Source organism: Suricata suricatta, chromosome 14, assembly GCF_006229205.1.
Source record: "Suricata suricatta isolate VVHF042 chromosome 14, meerkat_22Aug2017_6uvM2_HiC, whole genome shotgun sequence".
Taxonomy (NCBI): domain Eukaryota; kingdom Metazoa; phylum Chordata; class Mammalia; order Carnivora; family Herpestidae; genus Suricata; species Suricata suricatta.
In genome coordinates, this window is record NC_043713.1 from 41,604,935 (window position 1) to 41,616,691 (window position 11,757).

General features: G+C 35.6%; 1 pseudogene; it reads right to left on the minus strand.

Moving 5' to 3' along the window:
• The window catches only part of LOC115277417, a 61,110-nt pseudogene that overhangs the window by 20,404 nt on the left and 28,949 nt on the right, over positions 1–11,757 (minus strand).

The following is an 11,757-nucleotide window of genomic DNA, read 5'->3' on the forward strand; positions in this document are numbered from 1 at the left end:
ATTGAAATTTAGGATAACAATTAAGAAGGAAAATACAAGGGTGCCTGGATGACTCAGTCAGTTAAGCATCCAACTCTTGGCTTTGGCTCAGATCATGATCTCATGGTTCATGAGTTTGAGCCCCACATTGGGCTTCACACTGACAGTGGAGAACTTGCTTGAGATTCTCTCTCTCCCTCTCTCTCTGCCCTCCTCTTCTCTCTCTTTTTCCCTTTCTCCCTCTTTCTCTTTCTTTCTCCCTCAAAATAAATAAAGAAACTTAGAAAAAAAGAAAGAAATTAAAATAAATTCTGAAGAAATGTAGCTATGAGTGATAGAGTCCTAATAAGTATAATTAAATATGTTTTTGTCAAACTCTTCTGTCAGAAAAAAAAATAAAAACATTTATATCCAAATAGTAAGTGTATATTTTATTCAGGAGCATGAACATTATATGAATTATTACACATAAATTTAACAGAGACACTTTTTCTATGCCCACAATATTTAAGCTATCCCAAGGGTCATTCATAAATGCCTAATTGTTCTCAAAAAGGATCACATACCTTAACCTAGCATCAATAAAGTTAAATTGTAAATATACGTTGCAAGATGATTTTGAAAGATCTCTGTCAAAGAAAATTAGCACTGGACAGAGTTAAAGAGGCAAGGCGGACTTTATATACTAAGACTACGGCAATAAGGGAGAGAAATTAAACTCCACTCCCTTGAAACAAAAGGCAAGAGACTTTCTAAGCTTGAGGTGAGCTGGTGGACAATTTACGGAAGGCCTTAAGGGAGGGATTGGTCAAAGATACTAGGCCATCTGTGTTTGCTAATTGGCACTTATCAAAGTTGGGCTCCTATCCTCCCACAAAGACTGGCATAGAGCATGCAATCTTTCTTCATGATTACATTTCAAAAGGGATGGCTCCCAGGTCCTTGAGAAAGACATTCCTGGGTATTCAATCTGCCAGGAGGTTGGGAGGAGATTTACATCTCAAAAGGGCAGAGACAGAATTTACAATTGCAAATTTTCTGAAGTAAATGCTCTAAGGGAAGGGAAGTCTGGGGCCTATAGTCTAAAAGGAAAGAAACCTGTCTAAAATGTAGTTAAGCTGAGGGGAATTTTAAGGCTGTTTGGTCACTCAAAATTATGGCTTTTAAATGTGGGAATCTCTCCTAGAAGAAGAGGTATATGCGCTACCCTATTTTGTTAGCTTCTTTGTCTTTGCTCCTTTATCTCCCCCATAAAGAATAGATGTGAGGAGAAAAAGAATAGGATATACATCTCTCAATATCTTTACAGATAACCTTTTTTTTCTAAATATGGTATGATGTTGCTGATGCATACGTAAAATAGGTGTTTGCTAGAAAGCAGTTTTTTCTCTATCAAACATATGTACCTGAATAATCCAAATCACAAATATTTACTAAGTGCTTCCCATAATTTAGTCATTTGCTTAGAATAACTAACTCATAAAATGTCCTGGAAATATATTATATCCACTCTACATAGGGGGACAGTGAGATTTAGACCGTGCTCAGCCCCACAGTACAGGCAGATGGTATTAATCATGGTCTGTATTACCAGATACTCTAATCCATTATGAGTTTTTGAGGAACATTGCACTCTCACCACAGAACTATTCAGTTACTTTTTTCCATACTGAAACTAATTCAGAACCAATATTTTTCTGTTTATAAAAAGATGCAATTGAAGTTAAAAAATAATAATAAATCCAGTCTGTCCATATCCCACTGATATGTAGATGACCATCATTTGTTCAGTTAAAAGGTCAAAATAAAAACAATATAAAAGATAAATACTCCAAAAAATTTCAGCAAAAATGACTTGCATGAGGAAAAATTTAAAACACTAGTGAAAGAGAGGAAAGTAGGTTTAAACAAATGTAAAGACTTCCCTGTGTTTGGTTGGAAATATCATCAATATGTTAGCTTTCCTGTTGGGATGAGCACTGGGTGTCGTATGTAAGCCAATTTGACAATAAATTATATTCATAAGTAAAAGAAAGATGTTAGCTGTTCCTAATGGCTCAGGTCATGATCTCATAGTTGGGAGCTCAAGCCCTGCATCAGGCTCTGCACGGACAGTGCACAACCTGCTTGAGATCCTGTCTCTCTCTTTCTCCCTTCTCTCTCTGCCCCTCACCCACTCACATGTGCACACACTCTCTCTCAAAATAAATAAACGTTTTTAAAAAATGTGAAGCTCCCCCAATAAAAATATTTAGGAACTTTGTTATGGAGGTAGAACTGTTGACAAACCGTAACAAGAGAACACTAGGAAAGAAATGCTATAGGGAAGAGGTGAGGATTAGCTGTACAAGAACTGAGAAGAAGTTATGAAACTGCGATAATTAAAAGAGTCCGAGTGTATACTGGCCCAGGAAACGACAGAGCAATAATGAAACAGGTTAGAAAGTCCAGACAAAGGCAAAATTCCTCAGAGAAATCTAGTTTCTGAGTAAGCTTGAGTAAAGAATTGACGGAGTAAAGTTTGTTTTTTGGTTTATTTCTTTTGGGTGGGATTTTTTTTTTAATTTTAGGTAATGTTGGTTCAACTATTTGACTATTTTGGAAAAGATAAAATTCGATCAACTGCTTACACTATAATGACAACTCTAAATAGATCAGAATCTAAATATATTTTTTAAATCTACTTAAGTATTAGAAGAAAATAAGAATGAATTCCTACTGAAGCAGCAGATAGAGGAAGAGTTCTTAACCGTGACTATAAATTTAGATGTAACAAAAGATTGAGACATTTAACAAGTGTTTTTTAACTCTATAACAAAAAATGCCATTTTTTACCACAATACAAATAAAATACCATCAGTAAAGTCACTGACAGATGACAAAGTGGGGGGAAATCTTTGCCACATGTATCATAGGTAAGAGTTAATATCTGTCAATATGCAAAGACCTTTTAATAATTCAGGGGAAAATCCCAAGAATATTATAGGAAAAAATGAATAAAATACATGAACAAACTATTTAGACACACATGTTACTTAACATAAAGTTTAGACATAAAAGATTAAACATAAACTGATGTTCAGCTTCACTCATAGTGAGAAAAAGGCAAAATAAAATCACAGAGTTACAATTTCTCACCTATCAAACTGGCAAAATGTAAAAGTTTCATAGAACACATTTAAGCAAGACTGTGGAGACAGCCACTCTCCCACATTGCTCGTGAGAATTCAGAAAATGCAAAATCATTCAACTTCAGTGGAAGGGAATTTGTCAGTATCTGAGAAAGTTACAAGTACATTTACCCTTCAATCCTTCAATCTCACGCCTGAGAACTGACCCTGAAAATACACCTCCAACAACATTAAAGTTCATATAAATAGAGGTTGAATAACAGTTAAATAACAGTGAATAGTGTTGCATTTTTTAATTATTGCAAAATATTGGAAGCTACCTAAATATCAAAGTGTAGGAAATTGGTTAAGTAAACAATGGTACCACACACTAGGTGCCATTCTAGTCTGTTGTTAAATAATGAAAGAAAGAAAAGGAAGGGGAAAGTCTCTATGAATTTATGAGAGAGTGACTTCTAGGAAATATTAAATGCCACAAGCATGCTGCAAGAAAATACTTTTATGTAAAAAGAAAAAATACACATACCCACTTGCCTTTTCAAAAAGAAATGCATAAAGTATCAGTAAATAATATAATTTATTACTTCAACAGATGGAGGGAGACTTATAAGGTGGAAAGGATGTGGGAAGGAAGCATATGTTGTGGAGTATAACTTTTTGTATTGTGTTGACTTTTGAAAACATGTCAACATTGTACTTAATCAAAAAAAAATTATGGCCTTTTTAGATTCAGTGAGATGACTGGCAACAACTCTCAGCAACATTTACTGAGGTGGCAATACCTCTCCATAACACATTTTTATACTTGTGAGGTCAATTCAGGGCCTTAGTATGTCCTCCAGAAATCTCAACATCAGCAACCATTAAAATGTGTTGTTTCTTTCACAGCCAAGGTTTAAGTTCTGGGGATCAAGGCGTGAAAATGGGTGTGTCATTTCTCACAATGTATCTATCTAATAGATGGAGTTTAGCCTCTTACTGGGTAATGTTAGGTTTTGCTAATCTTGAAGTATTGGTTCCCACAGGGGGGAAAATGCTTTCTTAGGGAGCTCAACAACTGTACCATTAGACTGAAATCTGAGACAGGCAAAGTAGGGGTTAGTCCTTTCAGCGAGAGAGGTTGAGCCTGCATGTTAAATGGAAATTGGATTGATTTTACACAATGGGGATAAGGAGGTATATATCTGGAAAGCAAGTGACCCTGAAGTCATTTAGTATTCCTGTATCCTGTGATTAAAGTCAGTGGAAAAGTAAAAAAACTCAATACCAGTAGAACTGGCAACACTCCACATTCTTTAGAAATGAGAATTTGGCTAACTCCAGAAGTCAAAACTATGACCCACAAAGTAGTTTGCTGAGAACAGAGAGAATATGGAATGGGTTATGGGAGGAGATATTTATAAATACTACCACCTGACCAGCTATAGACAAGGACTGTAATAGGTGTAAGTATTTATTTCATATTTTGGTATAATATGTTTGGATATATATTAATTTCTTTTCTCCTCACTCATTTCCCTGTCATCTAACATACTATTCATTACAAGTAGTTCACCTTGTATCCATTATTAAAGTCCCAGAATATCAAAGGAGAAGGTGTCTCAATTAGAAAAAAAAGTGAACATAATTCAAAGATGGAGACATTCTATATTGTGAAGAAGATTAGAATGTCTTTTGGGGTGACTGAGTGGCTCAGTTGGTTAAGTGTTCGACTTAAGCTCAGGTCATAATCTCATGATCTGTGGGTTTGAACCCCACACCATGCTCTGTGCTGATGGCTCAGAGCCTGGAGCCTGCATAGGATTCTGTGTCTCTTTCTCTCTCTCTGCCCCTTCTCCATTCACTTTCTGTCTCTCTCTCTCTCAAAAATAAATAAATTCTAAAAAAATTTTTTAAATAATGTTTTTGTTATACAAGGAGTAATAATAGCATTATGTTAGGCAGAAACTTTTTTTTTTAACTATAGTTTTCAGAAGTTTGGTTAAATGAGTAAATATAGATACCAAATTGAGAAGAGATGGATTGTGGAAGTTCATATTGTGTTAAATTACCTAAGCTGGCACTGTTTCTCAGAATTTTCTCCCATGATTAGGTCTGAGTTAATGTGAGTCATAAGAGAATTTTCCCACCAGATTGGGAAATGCAGAAATAAAGGTGTGGCTGTATTCTTTTCATGCTTAGGGGGTACCTGTTGTGCATCATGCATGTCAGCATTTATCTGCTGCTCCTGATTGACGTGAAAGCAGTAACCAGGCTTCCACTTCCGTAAGATCAGCTGCCTTTCCCCGTGTGTGCTGTAGACAGAACTAGCCGGTTACAGACTGTTTAGCCAGCTCTCACATTACATAAGGCCAAATCCCCAAAAGATATTGGTTCTGCTTCTTTGAATGAATCTACTGATAGAGTTACCTGCATGGCGTGTAAGAGAATGAGGCTGATCCGATTTCGGCTCAGGTCAGATCTCACGTTCCTGGGTTCGAGTCCCACGTCGGGCTCTGTGCTGACAGCTAGCTCAGAGCCTGGAGCCTGCTCCCGGGTCTGTGTTTCCCCTCTCTGCTCCTCCCACTTTCATGCTCTGTCTCTGTATCAAAAATAAATAAAACATTAAAAAAAAAAAAGAGAATGAGGCTGAAGGAATTAGGAAAGAGAGACACCTCTTTAAATGCATCTTTTGGTACAGCTTTCAAAATGGAAGCATGGAAATAGTCATGCATTTAAAATATTAAAATAAATCAACAACAATATGAAGAGTAAAACTAGAAGTAAAACTAAAGTTGAAAACAACCTGAAGCAAATATAGCCAATTACATTTCAAATTAAAATTATAATTATTGGAGGGAAAGAAAAAGAAATAAATACTCCAAAAAATTTATAAACATAGAATCAGATGCATATTCTCAGTCTTTCTCTATGAATGGGAGAACTCTTAGCAGATTTGTTTTTAGAGAGGAAATATGGGCAAATCAATTATGAATACATCTTAGATGTTTTATAGCCTTGACAAATTCTAAGAGTTAGCTTTTCACATGGAAGGAGAGTCTTAAATATATAGAAAGGAGGAGGGCAAAAAAGTACTCAGTTGAAATGTATTGCAACTAGAGATATTGGTGTAAAATCATAATTTCTGAAATGTTTGTGTGTGTGTGTGTATGTACGTGGTCATATATATGTATGCTTATGTATGTGCATATGCTTACGTCTGCTCTGTCAGCTGAAAGGGCTTGGGGAAACATCTAAATGAATTCATCTAGGGGTGCCTGAGTGGCTCAGTCGGTTAAGCGTCCGACTTGGCTCAGGTCATGATCTCATGGTTCATGGGTTCGAGCCCCACATCGGGCTCTGTGCTGACAGCTCAGAGCCTGGAGCCTGTTTCAAATTCTGTGTCTCCTTCTCTCTTTGCCCTTCCTCAGCTTGCGTTCTGTCTCACTTTGTCTTTCATAATAAAATAAGTGTTAAATAAATAAACAGATAAATAAAGCATTAAAAAAAATAAATGAACTCATCTAAAGCCCAGGTCCTAGTCACCAGTACCATTTCTCACTAAATGGAAGCAGCGCCACTAAGATAAATAACTAATTGATTCCAGAGCTGGGAAGGAGAAGACACAGAGGATCCTGGAACATCTTACTATGCCAGAAAAAAAATATGGTGCCCGCCCACCAAACTAATGGGACATGTCCCAAGAATTCAAGAGTCAGCTTGTATGATAATTTGAACACTAAAATAATTAAGTATAGTGATGAACTTATTTACCACAGGGAAAAAATATTCACATGTCCTTACTGATAATAAAGAGGAAAATAAATGGGAGAGATTAGAGGGATTTTGCCTCTAATAAAGTACCAAGTAATGAAAGTGGTAGGAGTTTTGGAGATGGAAAACCAGCATTTTGCAACTATCATAATGGACTGATTCAAGCAAGAATCAATCAATTGTATTTGATGAGGAGAAGGAAGATTAGATTGCCCAAAAGTGCCAATACCAGACTATTTATTATTTGCTGGAAAAAAATAAAATGTAACCATCAGTGGAGAGGTCAACAACTATTTGACTCAATGATTCAAGTTAAAATTATCAATGATGGACATATGGTTATCTGCTCTCTTCACATATGATAATCTAAGAATGACATGTATTATATAGTTTGCCTGAACCTGAACCAAATATGAATATACATCGAACAAATCTAAAATAAGTGTTTTCATATTTTAACAAGCATTCTTTAAAATCTCAGTCTCAAAAGACAAAGAAATACAGTAGAAATTTTCCAAATAAATAGAGACTAAAGAGACTAACTCTGATAAATAAATACAATATTTAATCCTACATCAGGTCCTGATTGAGTTGGGGTGTTGGGGACGGAATACAATTTAGAGCATTATTGAGTCAATTGGCAAAACTGAAATATGAATGGTAAATTAGCTAAAAGGAGTTTGCTCACTTTTAGATTTACTGAATTTTATTATACTTAAGTCATGTAAGAGAAATTCTTACTTAAAAAAAAAAAGTAATGGAAAAACACATGATAAATGTGATGTCCTCTAATGATTCACAAAGAATATTATGTGTATGGTTGTGTGTGTAGATGTGTATACAAAGAGAAAAAGAGCAAATAAGGAAGCAAATTGGGTAAAATGCTAACCATACTTGAATCTGGTACTATCTGTGCTATTATTCTTTTTGCACATATTTGTGCCTTTAAAATTATTTCCATATGAATGGCACCGGGGTGACTCAGTCGATTAAGCATCAGACTTCAGCTCAGCTCATTTTCTCATGGCTTGTGAGTTCAAGCCCCACATCAGGCTCTGTGCTGACAGCTCAGAGGCTGGAGCCTGCTTCAGATTCTGTGTCTCCCTCTCTCTCTCTCTGTCTCTCCCCCACTGGCTCTCTGTCTCTCTCTCTCCAAAAAAATTAATAAACATTAAAAAAATTTTAATTATTTATACATGAAAATGATTTTTGTTTTTGTTTTTCTTTTAGTGTCTTTGAAATTATGCAATGGTGGTTGTCTAAAAAAGTATCTAAACAAAATCTAAAATGCCTTTCATTCAATGACATCAATCTTATCCTAATACATATATATACAAGAAGCTTATCTAACTTACTTACAAAAGAGAAGGGAGTATTGTGAGGTTTAAACATAATGAAAACTGGATAAAATGTTTTCTGTATATAATCATTGATACTTTATTGAAGAAATTTTCTTTTTCTGTTTCTCTCTCTCTCATTCTTTTGAAAGAATTGAATCTGAAATATAAAAGCAAAATGTGTAGGGTTTTTTTTCCAGAAATACTGATGTATTTTTCACTTTTTTACTAGATTTCTAGCAAATTTCAAAAATAGATTCCCACTCAAACTCCTTGCAAAAAAGGTCTTCAAAGAATTAGTGCTGAGCCAGGGACTATGATGATCTCAGAATTCTTTTCATTGGGTGTCTGAGGCTAATATATCAAATCCTAGTTGGAAGTCAGTGCCTAGTGTTAGTTGACTTTGACACAAACTGAGTTGTGTCTGCAGATAAACGGGTGCTTCGGCAAGGCAATGCCTTCGCGCTTGAAAAGGCTAGCCAACTCTTGATTCATGTTGACTAAAACTAGTTAAGAGTAAGGCACTGCCAACATAAGCTGCATGTTTTATGATAAACAGCTCAACTTAAAATCGCTTATTTTCACTTCACAATACTAGTAGCTATCTGAATGTGGGTTAAACAACGTGCAATTTTCCTAGATGTCCACAAAAGTGACAAAGAATCCTTGCTTTTTTTTTTCTTAGTGAAAGCTAATTTTCGCCAAACCTGCTCTTTTTTCCCTCAGCTGTGGAATCTATGAAGTCAGACGTACATATGCCTGCTGCTCTTGTTCTTTTCTTCGGCTAACTCCGTGGAGTCCTGATAAGAGACAGGGGAAGCTTCCCCCCACCCTTCTCAGGGACTCAGTGAGCATGCAGGCATCATGACAAGGTCATTCACTGAGCAGATGCCTTCTTCCTCCTCCATAGATAAATGAATCTCTCTGGATCACCTAGAAGAACCACACTGTTTGAATAATAAAAATGATGGGGTTTTAGTAAGGCATAATGTTATAATAGTATTTTGCCCAGGAAACTTTTGAATATCCAATTCTTATCTAGAGTCTATCATTCTTTTCTGCAAGGCTCCCAAGGGATGTGTGCATACAAGCAAAATGTAACAAAGAAGCATTTTATGCTTTGCTTTGGCTATAAACCTCGAAGTGGGATTCCAAGAAATGAAACTAAAACATATGAAAGACTACTTTATTTTAAAGATAGATATATTTGTATGCGAATTACAACCAGAGAAGTATAAGATCTGTTTTCTGATTCCTAAAGCCAAATCCTGGTCTTTGAATTATGCCCTTTAATAGGGCAAAAGTTTAAGGGACCACAACTCTCAGGCCCAGAAAGAGACTACTATATGTTTGGACTAAACAGACTTATTTACACCATTTATGAAATAAAATCCTATCAGTGACCCGGAACTGATCAATCTAGATAAGTTTTCCTTGTGTTTGGGCTTGGAATAAAATGTTTTTGGAGTGGATTTTCTTCTTCTGGTAACCAACTAAGAAAGTGCTATAGGAAAATACTTATTTGTGTCTGTGTTCCTAAGACATAGGAGACTTCAAACTGGTACAAACCAGTGTCCTGGAGGCATGTGGTCTATTGAAACTCTAATAGGTTTGAGGAGAGTTCTAGATTCAAATTCCCCATTACTTACTTCCTGAGTAAATCTCAGCAATTGTTCTAAATCTATTTCCCATGACTAAAAAATGTGGATAATAATAGTATCTATTTCAAAGGCTCAAATTCCATGTAGCAGACATGTATTGCCTGCCAGACACTCTTTAGAACATTGCAGAATCAAAGATAAAGAAGACATATTTTCTTTCATTGAACATTGTTTTGGGGGTAACACTGATGTAAAATAAAGACAACTTCTCATTTAGTGTGATAAGCATCATGATACTGATATTCACAGGGCAATGGGTACACAGAAGAGAGACAGTTAGCCCAGGGTAGAGGCTCAACAAACACTAATTAAAGAAGAGAATGGTTATTCTGAGATTATTTGTAGGAACTATGCAGAAGAACGTAAAATATGTATGCAGGGTGTTAAGCAGAAAGACAACACAATGTATTCAAAGAACAATAAGGAATTGTATATTTACTGGATAAAAGGGAAAAGATTAGAAGATAAAACATGAAGTAAGAAAAGGTCAAATTGTGAAAGATCATTACATTGGCTTAAGGAGTTAATAAATAACATACATATACATGTACACATACATCCACAAATCAAACAAATACAAAAAAACTTTGGAAGCCTGAAACCACTTGATTATTCCAATGCTTGTCTATTTCAGAAAGCTTTTTGGAGAAAAAATTTAATCATTTTATTTATTTTTATTTTTTTTAATATATATTTTATTGACTACAACGAAGTTAACATCTAGCTTTCAGGTGGGTTGAGAAACTGGCCCAGGTCCATTACCAACTGGTGATTTGATAATTCGTCCTTCCTTCTGCATTTACTAGCTGGAATTCTGCAAGGAACTTTCCCTCATCATCCATTTGATTGCCCTGAAATACAGTTTGTAAAGGCAAGCAGGGTACCTGCTTTGTTCTTGTCCTTGGTTTTCCTAACAATAAGCTGATGCTTTAGCAACCCCCAAAGGTAAAAGGTGGGGTTTCACCTCCTTGAAATGTCCATTAAAAACTCATGGGGTTTTCTACATTTAACATATTTCAGTATTTTGTGGTCATTTAAAAAGGCCTTCGGTTTTGAAATAATTTCAGACCTACACAAAGGTTACAAGAGTAGTACCAAATAATACATACTTTCTCCCGGATTCTCCAAATGTTAACTTTTTACCACATTTACTTTATCCTTTCTCTTTGTGTGTGTAAGTGTATGTACGTGTGTGTATGTGTATATTTATATAACATTTTAAGTCTTTTGAGAGTATAGTACAGACTTGATGCCTATTTATCCCTCAATACTTCAGTGTTTTTAAAGGTAAGACTGGTGTTGTTACAAAGGTGTTACAAAACCACAGTAAGATGATCAAAGTCAGGAAAATAACATTGGTAAAATACTGAAGCTAAACTTTAGACCTTATTCATATTTCTCTCGTTTTCTTGACTGCTCTATATAGTACAAGAAAATCCTGGGTCATATGTTGCATTCAGTTGTCACGTCTTTATTTTTTTTAATAGTTTATTGTCAAATTGGTTTCCATATAACACCCAGTGCTCTTCCCTACAAGTGACCTCCTCCATTACCACCACCTCTTTTCCCTCTCACCCTCACCCTTCAACCCTCGGTTCATTTTCAGTATTCAATAGTCTCTCAGGTTTAGCGTCCCTCTCTCTCCCCAACTCTCTTTCCCCCTTCCCCTTCCCCTGGTCCTCCATTAGTTTCTTCTGTTCTCCTTTTAGACACCTATGAGTGCAAACTAATGTTATCTGTCCTTCTCCGCCTGACTTATTTCGCTTAGCATGACACCTTTGAGGTCCATCCACTTTGCTACATATTTCATTTTTTCTCATTGCCATGTAGTACTCCAATGTGATATATATATATACATATATATATATATATATATATATATATATATATATATCA